Source organism: Lepisosteus oculatus, chromosome 10 (genome assembly GCF_040954835.1).
Source record: "Lepisosteus oculatus isolate fLepOcu1 chromosome 10, fLepOcu1.hap2, whole genome shotgun sequence".
Classification (NCBI taxonomy): domain Eukaryota; kingdom Metazoa; phylum Chordata; class Actinopteri; order Semionotiformes; family Lepisosteidae; genus Lepisosteus; species Lepisosteus oculatus.
The window spans coordinates 5564742-5582582 of record NC_090705.1 but is presented as its reverse complement, the minus strand read 5'-3'; the positions used below and the strand labels follow the sequence as shown (position 1 = coordinate 5582582).

The 17841-nt window shown below is 37.5% G+C and overlaps 1 protein-coding gene across 2 annotated transcripts in view; it reads left to right on the top strand.

The window, feature by feature from the left end:
• cdk14 (cyclin dependent kinase 14) overlaps positions 1 to 17841 on the top strand; it is a 178504-nt gene that overhangs the window by 23055 nt on the left and 137608 nt on the right. The window contains exon 1 of one of the 2 annotated variants that reach the window (XM_015358006.2): positions 13163 to 13322. The exons of the other annotated variant lie outside the window; for it this stretch is intronic. The gene's annotated coding sequence lies outside the window, so the exon portion shown is untranslated. Of the gene's footprint in view, positions 1 to 13162; positions 13323 to 17841 lie in introns of those variants that run through there. 2 annotated transcript variants of the gene reach the window in all.

Genomic DNA, 17841 nt, shown 5'->3' with positions numbered 1-17841 from the left:
TGGTTCTGGAGTTCGTGTGGTGCAAAAATAACATTTTAGTGTTGTTGTCTGGAAACCAGACTCTTGATTTTAGTTTGTGTTTCTGTGTTCTCCCTTTTCTGGCTTACCTTGACTTGGTATTTCTCTTTACATCAGCTTGAACTGCCTTGGCATGCAACACAACAAACATCAAATTCCTGTACTTTGCTGCCACCCAATTAATCATGTTTTGGTCTTCTTTTTTTAATATATCAGATTATTTTCTACAAAACAAATGTAAAAAGTCAGTAGCATTAATCTGTGCACTTCTGAAGCGTACCTTAAAAAGCAAACATAAAATATATGATCTTCCTATCTTTATGCAGGTTCTTAATTTTAAGTTATAAATTCATAGTTTTTTGTCAGAATGTTTTTGTTTACGTCTAGTTGCTGAAGACAGAGAGTTTGGGTATAAAAGTCTAATTTACAGTGATTTCTAAAATATATTAGCCTGCGACATTTCTACATTTATGTGAACAACACATGATTTATTAAAGAAATTAAAAAATAAAATAATCTACGAATGGCACAGAAGTAGCAACCTTTAACTGTGACCCACTTTAGTTTCCATGACGGCATTAATAATGCAAATGGTGATCCTTGGGATATTTTTAAAGGTCTTCTGCATTCATCTGCTTTATGTGAGTAAACAGCATTGTTTAAAGAATAACTCTATGTTTAGTTTAATAGGATCAACTTTGTCTCATTTTGTTCCAGCACAGAAGCATTCATCAAAGTGATCTATGGAAAGATATAGAGACACCCTAGATACTATATCTGAAAACACAGATGCTGTGTGAGATCCATAATGCAGTAGAACACAGCGTGGGTTGTAGCAACATTTTCTAGTTTTTTACAGAAAGGTTTTACTGCAGGAGGGAGATTGGTAGCTACATGGATGTTAGGAGACCGATTTCCGCTAAACAACCATAGGACTCAAACAGGACATTGCTGACATGGATCAGATTCACTTAAGGTCTTTCCAGTTAGATATTTGTGTAGTCTCTGAAAGAGTCAATCAAAACTGCATGACTGCATCACACCTCATGCTTCTGCAGAGAAAACATAGAATGCTTGATATACAGTCTAGTTCTTTCCTTGAGACATGCTGTAACTTTCATTTTAAAATAATCTAAAGTGATTTTTTTACAGTCAGCATCACCTATGTCTTGATTTATTCAGTTAAGTTAAATACCTCTGTAGTGTTTTTAAACCATAAAAACGCCAATGTAAGGTTTATTTGTGATTGTTCCTACAAAATCAAGTGGTCAAATGCAAAATAAAGTGTACATACAGTACCTATTTTGGATGTATATCACTATTGTACATAAATGTACTGTAGAGTGCTTATGTGTTTTATCAGTTAAGAATTGAGGAAAAGGGAAATGAATTAAGAAAAAATAAAAAGAGCGAGCCTAAGACTTTTGTGCCCTATGAAGTGTAAGATTATGGCATCTCTTTATCTCCCTCGAAAAAACAATATGTCCACCTCCAGAACTATTCAGCACATGAATCACATTCCACTTATGGACGGTCCAGTTCTCATGGAAATGTTTTAAAGGTACTAATCTGACTGTCATCACAAATCATAAAGTAAAAAAAAAATACAGCTCACATCTGCCTGGGAAGATCTGGACTATTCTCTGTTTACTGGTGTGTCGTATTCTCTCTGGACACTGCCTGCTTTGACCTTAGTATTTGCCAGAAATAGGTAGAAAATGGGGTTTTGTGGTTTGTCTGCTACAGTTCCTAACATTTGCCTTTTGAAGAACAACATCCTTATATGGTGAAACCTCAAATAGAAAGGAATCTCAAAGAATTTCTCAACAAGAAAGAGTAAAATATTTCTTTCATTTGCAGAGTGACTCTTGAAACATTTCTTCCTGCTGATAAAAATAAGATTCTTATTACTACCAGAATGCACCGCCTAGGTGTGTCACAGTCCATTTTTTGAAAATCTATACAAAGATTAGAGGTTAGAGGTTGTTAAAATATTTTTGTGCAAAACAGTTACGCTTCTTATTGTAGAGTCTGTATAGACATGACCAATCTAAAGGAATGTGTTCAGAATCTGGTAGAACCATGTATGTTTCAGGAGCATTTGTTGATCCTTCTGTGTTGTATGAAGATCTTATTATTGTTTATGTCCCAATCCAGGCCAGTCTATGAATGTGAGATCATAACTTTGATGCATGTGCCGATCATAAAAGTGCTCAATGATGAGTTCCCTTTGGGTAGAGGGATGAAACAACAATAGAAATCTATCAAGTACAAGGTTTTTTTTTGTATCTGATTGGTGGGTGACTAAAAGAGCTGACATAATCGAGACTTTAGAATAAGCACCTTTCACTTGACAGAACAGATGTCAAGGGCTATCAGTGTAGTTGATAACCATGATGTTTCTGTGATTGCTCTCCATCACTCTTTAACCCACAAAAGCTGAGAATTGTGATGTTCTTAGAGGTGCATTAAATATTGCATGCTTTGTGATATAAAATTGATAGTACTCACTCCTGTTAACCAGGCTCTGTCAAGCACACATCGAGGAACGCCATGGCAAACTGTTAAAAAGATAAACATGTGTGGTGCAAAAGGAGTCATTAAACAAATTGTAAAAATCTTTTCAGAAATATAGTTCCCTTGTTTTGACCTGCCTGTCAACAGCAACATTTTAGTTCCTTTACCAGAGTGTCTAGAGACTCTTTCACTATCAACACTTGATAAGATGGGCTACCTGATTTTATTGTTGCCATTTGACAAATCCTAAAGGCCTTTAACATTCATGAGCCTGTGATGTGAGTCAGGCCCCTCAGAGTTAAGAGGGACAGCAACAAAAGGGATCTGGTGGCATGCAGCTCCAAAAAAAATATGAGTGATAACAGAGGTCTTTTCTAATCCATTTCCCTTATGAATCCACTGTAATCTCATGCATTTCTCTGATAAAACACTCAGGAGATATTTCTGAATATTCTAAGAAAAAAAAGAGGCTTAACCTCTTATCTCCCAGTGCTCCTTATCCCTTGTGGAGGTTCTTCTGCATTTCTGGTCTATTTTGAAATGACTGGTATCTTTTTTTAACGTTTGTCCTACAAAGTGTGCTGCAAAATGTTTTATAGATCTTCAGAAGCAAATACAAAAAAGGAACAGATAGAAAACCTCAACTAGATCTGGCAGTTAAATCTAGTTCAAGTGTTGCAGGAATTTAAAGCACTCCACATAACTTTTTTTTAGAATTGTTCTAGTTTTCTTCTTCTTATGGTGCTGTGTAGGCCACATGAAAGGTTTGTATAAGGATTTCTGATTGCTTGAAGAGGAAAATATATTTCATATACAAGTGTATTTCAGCTGTGTTTATTACCATTGAACTGAGTTTTCTCACACAATCACATATATAATACATCAGGCCCTCATGATTTATGTGCTTTTAATTAAACTAGGGCTGGAACCCTTTCAGAGCTTATATTCTGGGCATCAACATATCACTTATACTTGCAACAGATTCTCACTGTAATTACCAGAAAATTAGCAAAATCTTTGTTGTAACAGGTATATTGACAATTTGACACATCCTAGGACTTGATCAGTATAACAGCGTACTGTCAAGTTGCCATTAATCACTACAAATAATAATAATAATAATAATAATAATAATAATAATAATAATAATAATAATAATACATTCCTTACACTAATATACATTCCTTACACTAACATAATAGTGGTGGACACACCACTCAAAGCAATTTGCACATAATGGACTCCCCTCCACCATTACCAATGTGCCCCAACTGGATAATGCGATGGCAGCCATAGTGTGCCAGAACGCTCCCAACACACCAGGTCTCAGTAGAACAGAGTGATGAAGCTAATTCATAGATGGGGATATGAGGAGGCCATGACTGGTAAAGGCCAATGCGAAATATGGCCAGGATGCTGGGGTAACACACCTACTATTTTTGAGAAACACCTTGGTGTTTTTGAGGAACATTGAGAGCCAGGACCTTGGTTTAATCTCATCCGAAGGATGGCGCCTTCTTACAGTATATTGTCCCCGTCACTATGCTGGGGTATTAGGACCTACACAGACCACAGGGTGAGTGCCCCCTACTAGTCCCTCTAACAGATCATCTTGACTTATCATGATGGACTGTGTTAGGAAATTGCTTCCCGTGAACCCCCTGATGTCAGTGACAGTAAGATGACTTAGTTCAGCCTCCAGCATACCAGCAGCACTTCAGCTTCATTCAACAGACTAAATCACATTGTCACTTATAACCAGATTACTTTCTCACTAATGTTGTGAATTAGCGCAAATGCAACAGTCAAAGTCACATGAGTGTATCATGGTCAGTCATGAAGGATTAGTGAACCAAAATGACACCACAAAGAGATATATCTGAAGAGATACATGCATAAATGGAGTGACACACTTCTCTTGATGCTCACTTTTATCATTAAAGGTACATTTTTAAAACTTAAGTCTTTATTTGTTTGACTTTTTGGTCAGAGGTCAGAAACAGAGTGGAGAATAGCATTAAAGAATGGCATTGTTCTGTCCTAAAAAGCATTAAATAATAATATGATTTAGACAGTCCTTTCCATCTCAAAGAATCCCATAGCGCTTTACTTATTAGAAAGGACCCACTTCATTCCCCACGGACGTGCTGTCTGCACCCATCTGACAAGCAGAAGCCATTCAGCTGCCCCACTGCACAGCAGACCAGGTGGAGAAAAACAGAACTCAGCTGAAACTTGAGGAAGCCCAGACTGTGCACACCCAGAAAGGTAAATCATCCTGCGTGTTTAGTGTGGCTCGATTGCTTTTAGAAATGTGCTAAGACAATACACGTATGCAGTGGGCAGCCCTCAAAAATATATTTGCCACTCTCTTTATGAGTGTGCTATGATTTTCTGAGTGCACTGTGAATCTTTTATCACATCAGCAAAAAAATATATATATACAGTGCTGTTTTCTCAGCTGCGCTTTTGTAGGTCTGTGTAGATCTGATCCCTTAATTCCTTCTGAAGTGCAAGAGGTAAAACCACAAAGCCAATTTTAATAAAATATTAATCCTGTTGATAACAGGAATTTGATTATACTAATAAAGGCTGACCTTAATGTACAGTGGAAGGAGCAGAATACATTTCGGTTTAATCATGGTAAAGGAGTGCTAAGGTATAGAGATATCTAGGATGTCACAAACCATGGGAAAACTGCAAGGTTACCATGCAAATGCACCACAGTAAACTAATCGGGCTAGAGCTGTGATGTAGAAGTGAAAAGCAGGACACAAATATAATGTTACTGTAGTTCATAAAGGAATTTGTTTGTGGTCAAATCTGATAATAATGGTTTCGCTACATTTGACTTAAATCAGGGTTATAAAACTCATTTGCCAGGAATTGCCAGATTCTGTTTAAATGTACTTCAAATGTGCCATACATACCTGTATATTTACAAAAATGCATGCCAAACATACAGAAATCATTGAAATACTTGGCACAGCCACAACACACTATTCTTTGTTGAGCTTAGTGTGTTTATTTTTCAGCAACATGCCTCCTTTTGAAATGCAAATCATGCTAATTACCCCCTGAGTATGGAATGTATTTGAGTATTGCTAACTGCAATTATTTAAAATCTAATAGCTGTAATCATTGCACAGTACATCTATGTTCTGTTGAAAAGAATATTGCTGGGATGTATCACCTGGTGAACTGCAGGGTTGAAGTGTTTAGGATAAGCACCACCTGTAAACTCTGCTTGAGAAACTGATACAATGCTGATTGATGTTAAACATGTGAGGAGCAGCTCACCCTCTTTTGTAAATAGCAGTTTTTGTGTTTTTAGTGGGGACAAAGAATCAGCAAAAAGCAAGTTTAAAGGGATGTTGTGTGACAAAAAATGCAGAACACTTTTCTAGAAATCAGCAAATATAAAAACGGGGATAAATTTAATTCTAAAACTACTGCAGATTTAAAAATTCCATAATAAATTGAACCAATAAATTGATTAATTATGAATTAAATCAGTGTAGTACCTTATTTACTGCACTGCCATTTCCTGAGGCCTAGTCGGAGCCAGCCCACAGGCCATATACACTATTTTGACTCCCTTGATTCAATTGTCCTTAAAGTCCTCAGATTAGGATTTTAGCCTACACCTCATTAAAGTCGTAGGCTAGCCATGGCTGTCTGGTTCAGAAAGCTGTTTTAATTTCAGTAGTTCTAAAATAATTACGTACTGAGCTCTTAAATAACCAGTTTTCAATGTAGCTCTTTTGATTGTTCCAAAACAATATGGAACAGTACCTGTAAAATAACCACCACATTTCTAACACAGCTTTTGATCCAACCAAATGAAACACTGCAGCAGCAAGAAACAGCAGGGTGCACTTTGGAGAATAAAGAACAGATATTTAGACATGCAGTATATTTTAAGTAAAAAGCCTGAATTAAAGAAAATAAAAACTACAGGATAATACATAATTATAAAGCAGCAAACAGGTCTGTTCTTTTTCAGGGCATTCCACAAAACAATTTTTAAGTTTGAGGTTTGTTATCAGGTCACTGAAAATAAAAAAAACATAGAATGAGCTTAGTGCAGTTTTGTAGTTAAGGTTTTTTTTACAATCTTTTTATACTCCTCTTCATAACATAAGCTTCTTGCAGTCTGGTATTGAGCCTCTTGATCTGCTTATCTTTGTTTGGACTCTGATATACTTCTTGTTGACCTTTAAGTCCATAAACAAACATGTCCAGCAACTACCTCTATTGGAGTGTCTTTGTGTTCCATTGTCTTAAATAAGTAAAATACGTATTTCATCTGGGCTATATATTCATAGAAAACATCATAGAAAATGGCATAATTTTGTAAATCTCATATTATCACACAAAAATTAAGACTGCTTTTTAGTATCTTTTTGCTTCTTTTTTCTTCATTTTCTAATTACTGTTGTTATAGAACTTTTCACACATCTTTTTGACTGAATATTTCACTTGCGTTTCTTTTAGTTAGCATGAGTGAGAAACAAAAGATCTCCAGTAAGAGTTGCATTTTTTCACTTAAGTCCCCAGTAATTAATTGTTAATGATTCAGTTCAGACTAGTTTGGTTTTTGGTGCCAAACAGTATAATATCATACTCTCAAATGCAGTAGTGACTCAGTTGTCCTCAAGTAATCTGAGATTAGTAAACAGGAGCAACACAGGTCTTGTTATAGAATATAGGTGCACTTGAATTAAAATATGGAGGTTATGAAAGTTGTATGTAAAATTGTTTCTTTCTAGAAATGAACATGGATCTAATGGTCTAATCAGCTAGAGATGAAGCCAGACCAGGGAAAGGTTAGATTTTTAATTAGAAGAGGGAAACAGGTTAAGGGTGACCTGTCCCAATAGGCAACTTAAAACCATCCATGAGGAAAATCCTGTGGAGAGTAGTCACATAGACCAATGAAGTGAGTGGTTAATTAAAGTAAAGTCAAGAGTGCAGGTTAGAATACAACCCAGAGGACACCATGGCATCTGTGCTTTAGGATGTTATTACTAAGGCCTGCCAGTATTGATTTCTGCATGGCACATTTAATCATCTGAACATGTACATTATCCACTTTCTTATTCTTTCACAGGTTTTCAGACTTAGGACTGTACAGTAGCTGTCTGTTTCATGGACTGTGGGTACTGTACACAAAGCATGCAATATTGACAGGATAACAGATAACATGAATGGATTTTGTGAGATACTGCACTGCCTTGTGTTCCTGGGACTGGTAGCCCTCTCCCTGTGGTTTAAATAGATCCGCTGTTTAGAAACGTGTAATAAACCTGGTAAAAATGCACTGTAGTGAGAAAATACTCCTTGTTGTACTCAAGTATGCTGTTTACCATTTGATTCAGTCTTGTGCACTTTGCCTATCAATTCAAGAACCCACTTCTCTTTGGCTATCTAAAACATGTCTAGTTTCTTTCGAATGGGTTTTTGGACAGACACAATAAAGAACTGTGCAATAAAAAGTGCAAAATATGAAATATACATTTTCATTACATTTCTGGTAATTATATATTCATTTTTCTAGAAATATGTTGTTCATTATAAGAATAATGTATTTATTCATTATATTTCTAGAATTTGGGTTTCTAGAAAGGCACATACAGAACAATTACACTCATTTAATGCAAATAGAAGTAAGATAAAGAGGAAATAAATATATGATATATTGAGCACATGAGCCACAGAATTCTGGACATATTTTCTTCCTTAGACAGTAACCTATTAAGGGAGGAATTACAGCAGTCTAATATAGATTAAAATAAAGGTATGTATTGGTAGTTCCGAATCAGACAGGCAGTGTAACACCTGTGGCTTCATGTGCTTACGTGCTTCAGATAACAACACAGGATCAAGAGCAAGACTGAGGGTTATAACTTCCATCAAAGGTTTGATTTCAGCACCCTCAACAACAACACTGAAGTTGCCAGTCTTGAGATGCTGATGTTGAGTGTGTAGGAGTCAAATCACAGTGTGTTTTAAGAACGTTCTGTTGTACCCAAGCCCGCATCTTGGCTCCTGCAGTAAAGAAGGATATTGAGATCTTGGAATGGAATACAGAGTGTAGATAGCACTGGCGTAGTCTTATGGCTCCTGTGCTTTAACACCAGCTGGCAGGCGTGCAGTCTCTGTGCCAGAGAGGGTTTCAATAGGTGTGAGAGTGAGAATGAAGAACTTGCTAGGATTGTCATTAAAGATTTGTGGTGATTTCTGAAAGAAAGATCCTGAGTGATTTGCAACTCACTCACTGGGGAAGAATATTCCTGGACTTAGTTTATCAGGCTCCAGTGTCTCATTACGGAAGGTGATTAGTGCTGATTAAAGTGAAGATGGAAACCTGGGTGTAAAGGATTAAGCTGAGTTAAGTGCACCAGGGTGTCTCTGTGTAAAAGGACCCAAGTTTGTGTTTCATGTAATGGAGAGACATGCTGAGTAGTTGAGAGGAATTCTCCAGCTCTGACCTTCTTGAGATTGACAGAAGATGGAAGAATTGAGGTGAAGAGTAGAAGAGGAATAAAAATGACTGTGCTACCTAAAATCTGTGTGGGCTGAAGAACTGAACAGTGCACTGTGCTGCCTTCTCAGAAAGGGAGCCATTGGTACATCCTGGAGCCCAGACAGGTTCTGTAAGACACAATGACAGACTACCCAAACGCACATCTATTAAGGTGACACGCTGACTTTAAGCTGAAATTCGTGGTTCCTGGTCCAGCATTCACCACAGAGCTTCAGCAATATATGTAATATAGAGTTATAAAGTTTACCTAAAAAGTAACAAATGATTAAAATATAGTTTTTGTTGAAGCCATGTTTGTCACCGATAATGCAAATTTTATGTTGTAAAAATTTGCTAGACACGAGAAGTGAGTAATTAAATTATGGCAGTAGCTATTAAATGTTTAACCATAATATAGTTTTAAACATGATAATGTGATACAATGATAATCTTCAATTAATATGTAAACTAGTTTTCAGACATTGCGAGTATATAGAGTGTTAAGAAAATGTGATGGATTTTGGAAGGTGTTTGATATTTCATGTTAGTACTTTTTTCCTAATGTTGTGCTATTTCTGATATGGACTAGAAATATACATGCTTTTATATGCACAAATAATACACAAGGAATGACCTGATGTTGCAAACAGCCATTGATTTCAATATTACATGTGCACAAATATATTCTCAATAGGACACTTGGCACTGTGTGACATACTTCCAAATCACAATGTAGCAGAAAATGTAAGCTCTTGTAAGTGCTTTATAATATCCTGAATTGTTTCAGAGTTCTGAATTAAGAGCTGAAAATAATTCAGAATGAGGAGTGTCCTCTTAAAACAGGAGTCTGTCATCATTGTCCTAGAGAGCCACAGCACTGCGCTCATTGTACTGTAGGTTATCTAAAAAAAGTGGCTTAAATTGTCATGGGTTACTTTAAACGGTCTGTGTGTAGAGATATGTAGAGAAAACATTAACCTGTACTGCTTCAAGAAATAATCAGTCTAATTCAGTCGGTCATTATTCAGCTGGAATTAAAATTGGAAGTTTTTCAATCACTCCTTTGCTTCTCCAGTACCAGGCTTGAAGATCTCTGCTCAGATGCCTACATTAAAAACTGAATTGCCATCTGTTCGTTCTTCTCAGTCTCTGCTGCCATTGCAGTGCTGCAGTTAGCAGTAGTGTTTGGCTTCATTTGCTAAAAAAGCCTTAATTTGTCCTCTCAGTTTAAAATATTTTATCGTTGCATGCTTATAGCAGTGGCAAAAATGGTAATGAAAATGTCGTCAAAGCATGGGTTGCTGAATTGCTTAAACTCCTTGGGTCACTGTGAATTGTGAGGGAAATGTTGCTTTATTTTACTCCACCATCTTTCTCCAGTGAATGTGCTTGTTGTGTAATACAGTAAGTAAAGATAAATGACATGCAGATGAGTGGATTCAAAGGTGATGATCGAAAGACGTCATGTAGTAGTGGTACAAACTCAAGGCTGTCAGTCAGGTGAATGGCCTAGAAAGTCAGAGCCAGCTCTGCACTCGATATCTTCCCGTTAGTGGATGAGACAAGCATCTTGTCTCTGTCCCATCACTATCTGCATTGTGCACAGTGCTTGCTGTACTCTGCTTGTGTCATTCCTCCTGTATTCAGTTTAAGCTGGCAGGGTGTCAGATGTTGTCCATTAATAATGCATGATGCAAAATGTTCTTTCTTGACAAGACTCACAGCTAATCTACACTGAAGAACAGCATCTTCCAGTAGTGACATTTAGGAGGTCCATCATGCAGTCTAATTGAGTTACTGTGTTTTGGGGTCACAAAAGCATATTTGGATGCTTCAAACAAGTACAGTCACCCTTAGTGAATTTTTAAACATGAATCACATACTATAAATTTTGTGCTAGATGTTTGTATACTCTTTTTTTACAACCTATTAAATGTCACAATTCCCTGTTAAACTGTACAGATGGTGTATATAGTTCAGTTGGTGTTATGACCTCTGTGTAAAATGTAAGACAGTACCAAATGTGAACAACTTTCACGTCCTGGTGTGATTGCAGTGACAGTTAACTTAGTACCAAAATTTGTCTGAGCACTTGTTTTATTAATTTTCTCAGGGGGTGTGGCTATTTAGAAATACAAACCTATTGACACTCCTAAAATGATGAATATTTAGGTGCTGGGATATTAAATGTTAAATGATGTTAGGACAAAAAATAACATGAAGGGGATGGCTTAAAAAGCAGAAGCATCACCAACACACTGTGGTACCTTTAACAGGGGCCAGATTGGTTCTGTTTTTAATGAGGCAATAGTAAAATATAAATCCCATATTAAGGAAGTGTTGTCTAGAGTAACTGATAAATTACACTTTCATTATATTATTATTAAATGATAAATACGGAACATATGAAAGGATGGGATTGTTTGTATAATGAGAAGCTTTTCTGTGAATAATCTGTGTAATTTCAAAGCTGCAGACAAATGTGAAAACATATCACTAGGAATAGGCAAACATGCTTAAAAGGCACTGTAGGATAAAAACATTAAACACAGCAGCTGGGTGCATTCCTGTGTGCGGAGTATTTGAATCACACTGGATAGAGTTTTCGCTGTTATTTAGTGAGCAAGAAAAAAAAAGATTTTTTTATTTATGCCTGATATTTTTCTCCTTCAGGCATTATTTGCAATTGGCCATTGAAGTAAATAAATGGTGAAAAGGTTCTTTTCAGTCCAGCATTTGGTGGAGGTAGTTGTTCAAATAAAAGCCTCATTACTGTGATTCACCATTTTTTGGAGGGAATCTAAATACGAAGAAATCTTGCTAGCAGTGACATCACCGTTTCATTTATTTGTAATGCTTCTGTGGAAATATATGTTTGAATAATACACATTTAGGTTAAAAGATAGCCTCGGGGCTTTCATTGTTGATTCGTGAGGTTTTTTTCCCTCTCAAATTCCCTGCTAGCGAGGCAGTAGAAACAATCATCATATTTTTCTTATGTATCTCCCAATGTTAAGCAATATAATTGTTTTTTATAGATTCCATGTGAGCCAATGGCTATCCCTATGGTAACTGAAGCCCTTCAAGGTTATCTGTGAGGTGGAACCCGCTGCCTGTTGTGTTTGCCATGTCAGACACTGCCGCTGTTGTGGTGTTCACCAAAATAAGAACTGATGACAGGCATCTGTCCTGAAGCGTGACAACTCAACAGCGTTTACTGTCAACCTCCCGTTCAAACTGCTGCTTTATGGAGATATGCTCTCAAAACGTGAATCACCAAATCTTGAAAAAATGATTTTATTGTAGCATGCTGCATTTAATAGAGCAATTAAATCACTTTGTATATGTTGTCCATGCATGAACATAAACGATTGGCTGAAATCTAAGACTAATGCTGTATTCTAAGACTAATGCTGAACTATTGCTTGTTCGGTAAACTGCCTTTTGCTATTATTAGTAATAAACAAGTACTTGTAGTGCTTGTACCATACAAAAAGAAAGGTTTTAAGATTTCTTTCAGTGAAATACTAAACAAGTTAAGATAATTAATTATGACAGCAGGTTGAAGTTTACTTTTTGGCATTTTGATTTGATTGTACTAAAACGCAGACTAGTAATATTTAGTACCATTAAGTGTTTATTGAAATGTGTAAAAAGCACCCCCAGTACTAAAAATCCTATAATTACATTTGGCAGTTCACAGAGAGATTTATCCTATTGTTGTTGCTCATTCCAAATAAAATGTATGTGAGCTTTACAGGCCATGGTTTCATATTTCATTTGAGTGGTGCTGTGCTGAGAATCAATATCTTTTTAAAAATCCACACTACTGTAAATTGCCTAGACAGCATACGCATGGCTGCAATGATGCTGCATAGGCAGCCTATATCAGCTTCCTTGAAACTCCACAGGCTATTCCATCTTCTTATAGGGTTTGTATATGGTCCCTGTTCTTTAATTTTCACCCACTTGAAAGCAAGCTTGTTTCTCTGTGGTGTGTCGTACTGCGTTTTGTGCGTATACCGTAGTCTGAAACGTATGCCAATATTTGTCAGCGGTGTATGAGAGGATTACAGTTGATTTGTCTTTTGGAGTCCCCCCTCCCTCTTCTTCTGCTTTAGTATAACCTTTCCATTTCAGCTTGCTAGGGCAGAAAGATGTTTTGAGTTCATTTGCTGAAAGTGCCTGGCCTGAATGCATTTCATCCACACTTGAGAGGCACAGGTGAACTGTTCCTGCAAACAGTTACTGCATTAAGGTAAGACGAGCAGTTTGATTTGATTTGTTTTAAAGGAGCAATGCATGCTTCGTGGAGCAGCATTCCCTCGGCAGTGCACACGCCTGTAAACATGTTACAGTTTCGGCGTACATGTCTTGACAAACCTCTGTTGTTAAATGTGCTACACACAGGTCCACCCGGTCTTGGGTTCTCAGGGGAGTTCCGTTTGGAAGGCAAGCTCTTTGCCCGCTCTTTCGGAACAGGTGCTGAGAATATTTTGGTTTCAGCTGGGATTTTCTTGTTGTAGCTGAGGTTTTATTTAGTGATGTGGATGTGTGGGCTTAATATTTGCTATTATATTGTTCTGTTGAAGAGATAGTAATCTCAGCTCACGCTCAGCTTCATGCCTTCTGGGATAAGCCAGTGTAGGATGTGACAGGCCACTTTGCCCATCTGTGAAAGCCTTATACTGTATGTCACAACTTGCTCTGGGGTTCATCATTCTGTCAGAAGTATTTGCAGAGCTTTGCGTGTTGGACTTTTCAAGGTATGGGTGGGGGTTAACACTGGTTGAGTCTTCTTTCTTGGGTTAGATGGTGGGCCATTTCGGGGTGGGTAGCAAAATGAAGAAAGTGACAGTCCATTTCTCCTCGAATATTAAAGCAGTTGAAGCAGAATAAATTTAGTGCAGCAGCCTTTTCTCTGTTTCATTACAGCTGCGTTCCATGTTTGTGCCGTGTGTTTGTGGAAAGAAACACGTTTTGTGAAATTCAGAGAAGTGGGTTCTTGAATTGATAGGCACAGTGCACAAGACTGAATCAAATGGTAAACAGCACACTTGAGTACAACAAGGAGCAATATCCATGGACCCTTTTAGCAAGCACTTAATTAATCTAAGCAGCTATAAGACATTTAAGAAAAATGCATGCAGGGAGAGATTAATTATTTATATGATTTATCCTCAAAAATAACTTCCTTAATTGTTAAAGGTGCACAGATTTGATGGACACTAGTGCTCTCAGAGAAAAGTTCATGAACTGTGAGTTTTTTAATCTTGGTCAGAGTCACATGGCTGTTTAATTCAGTACACATCTCCAGTTGCAGTGGCCTTTCCCTGGAACAGAAGGCCTGTACCTCTAAGGAGGGATTCAATTAAAATGAAAATACTTCATCTTTCATCCAAATCGCAATATCTGATTTCTCCTTTGTCATAATTTATTTTAATAAAAATCCAGAAAGAGTTGTATTGTTACTCTGACAATCTGCAGTTCAATACTGGATTTCAGCCAATAGTAGCACAATATTCTGGACTGGAGGGAAGGGAATTACAGCAGTAATAAGAAGACAGAGTCAATTTTCTCTTTCTTTTAAGAATATAAGAAAGGTAACAAACGAGATGAGGCCATTCAGCTCCTCCAACTGGTTTGGAAGTTAGTAGCTTATTCACTCAAGAGCTATCCAGCTGTTTATTTAAAGAATACTTTCAATATTGGCTTCAACAGCATGGATGGGCAGCTTGTTCCACACTCCCACAACCCTTTGGGTAAAAGAAGTGCCTCCTGTTCATGGCTTAAAATGCACTTCCACTTGTGCGCTCCAATTTGTGAACGGTTTGAGCATCAGGTTAACAGATGTTTGAATTTTTCCTTCTTTCATTTGAAGGCATTGTTTACTTTTACTATAAATTTTAAAAAGTGGTGGTAAATGTAGACCAGTAAATACTTCAGTTGTCTAGACTTAATGATCCAACAAACAAAAAATCAGAATGCTTGCATTATTTCAAGTCCTGTGTTCAGCAAGTACAGAGCAAGGCTTTCGAATTTAAGCTCTATTAAGTCCTTCCAGTTTCTGTTGTGATACACAAAATATGAGTACTTGACATTTGTGCGCTTTGCCGTACTTTATCTAAAATACCTTTTCAGGTCTGTATCTTGCTGACCAAGCAGTGTTTTCTGTAGTACGAATATTCAGGCTGTAACCTCATGTGACTTATGTTGTAGGTGGAATATACTTGAGTCAGGAGGCCTCTGGTTCATGGCAGCAACGAAGGTGGCATATCTTGTCCTAATCAAACGTGCCCTTTATAAGCTATAAGGAATTTGACATGGATGATCCTTGTTACAGAGTTGGAACAAAAACAGTACCCTCTGTGTTTTCACAGGAATATCAGAGTCATTGCCTCTTTACCATGCATTCCATTTACTTTCAATTTCCATTAACTTTTTAATGCACTCAGTTCCTAATATATACTGTGAGATGAACAGAGTACACATTTATCATCTTTGCTGAAGGATTCTAATTAAAATGGGAGCATTATACATGAGATATAATTTATCTTGACTGGGAAGGTGCAACAATACCTATTTTGGGGGGAGGTATTATTTTTGTAAGAAGTGCTTACTCCCTGTTAAGACATGATTCAAGGTTGGATTGCAAGAGAAACCTAACTGACCTGAACATTGTAGCATCTCATTTTGATTTTCATTGTCTTAATGGTTGGTATTCCATCCTGCTCTAATGCGCCTTGGATCAAATTGCACTGCTAATGTCTTATTGTATTCCATTTCTCCTTTTGATTGGGTTAAATCACTTTACCAGTTCAGGAAGTTCTGCCTCTTGTGCTTTTGTACACGGTGGTTATTTTATCCTAGCTCAGCAGTGGCTGTTCTTTCTGTTTCTGTTGGATCTTTAGAAAGGTGGAATTAAGTAAAGTGAAAATTGCATAGATGCCCAAATGTAGGAGTCTTTTTGACTACATATGTGTCTTTTCTGAAAACAGCTTTAAGAAATAATGACTGGCTTGTAGCAATGTGAAAAAAAGCTTTTGGATAGCCCTCGTTTTCTGTAAAAATGGCACATTAAAAGGAGATTGAGAACATATATATATTCCAACTGTATCGATGTGCAGTTATTTATTTCCAAGAACATTTCGCAGCTATTCTATTGTAAAACTACTGATGTGTGTATGTAGTGTTTATTACCTTGTTCTCCTAAATGGCACTTTATTTAGTCTGAGTCATGCACATTTATTACCACTTAAAAACTTTAGTTTATTAGTACATGTCAGCCGCTCTGTTTTTTACATTGTCGTCATGCTTGGGTTGAAAAGGTGAATTACACTGTGGAAACAGTAACCGCATTGCTGTTTCACTGTAAGTTAAGTTATATAAAACTTGAGAGAATTTGCTTTGCCTCTGTAAATGAAAATTCCGGCCATCTCGATGGATATTCTGTTCTGCAGAGGTGTCTTCAGTGGAGCATGTGTGAGGGTGATTCATCTGTGTGATTGATAATACTCACTGGAACAGCACAGAAGGGGAAGCCTGCCAGATTAGTCATTAATACTGTACCTTTTTTTTTCCTCTCAAGCAATCAGAGCCAAGAATTCTGTACTAATCACTCTGAGGGTAATTGTGTGCCTGGGGGTGAAGCTGAATGCACTTAAGGGCAGGTGAATGTATTCTGTATCAAACGCCAGTGACCACTTAAATAGGCCCCATTCAATATTTCAGCGTAAAGATTATTGAGATTTAGAGGTGATTGCTTTACAGTAGATACTGCATCTTTCCCCTTGAGCATGTAAAAAATTGCGATAGAGACAAAGGCAATGGGAAACAGACTGTCCTTTGGACCTGTGATGAAATGCTGATGCTTTCTGTTCTGAATAAAAAATGTCAAGATACGGTACGTGATTCTGCTCAATTTTTTGTTTAAACAGCATACAACTGGGATCCCCCAGGCAATGCATGCTGGGCTTGAGTTTGGCCTCTGTACCATTTGTTTGCAGTGGTACAGTACTTGCTTCACACCTAAGAGCTAATTCCTGCACCGGCACACTGGGAGCAAGACAAGAGAGTTTGTTGGATGTCTCTGATAAGAGCCTATTTAGAGGAAAGATTGCATGATTCTCACCCCGTCCCAGCCTTGTACTGGTTTGGTAGTAAAGCCAAGTTGACAAGCAATTGCCAATTTCGAGATTAGGGAATTTAAAGAGAAAATCACCAGTTTCTGAATTTTTCATTTTTGTGTTTTATGCACCTGGAAAAGCCAGTTGTGTGTTTACCGACCCTGTGACCTCATACAGGGGAGAATGAAGAAGTGCACGCAGACTCCTCTAACCTGCCCACCTTCAAGCCACTTGTCTTTTAACACAGCACAGGAAACAGCCCTGTGCCAAAGGTTCAATGCTTATTAGTGGAGAGACCAGTCACTCACTGTCCCCAACCACAAACCCAGATCTCCCGTGAGGTTACTGTATTTTCCACAAGCTGAGAGAGCCCTGGTCGACAAATACCAACATACCCTTGGTGACTTGTGGTCAGTTGTGCACTTTCTGCTGCTTTCAAGAGTCCCTGCCGCTTTCGGTGAGTGACACGACCCAGGCTCTAGCCCACAAAGCATCGCATTGTACCTAGCCGTTTGCTGATTCAGCCTCTCGTAAAATCGCGAAATCCTTTCTGACTTTGCCAACCAGGGCTCTTGAAATAATCGGTTTTGCTTTATTTTGCAATTTTGCAGAGTCCCTGAGCCAAGCAACAGCTTCTAATCCACTTGTGTT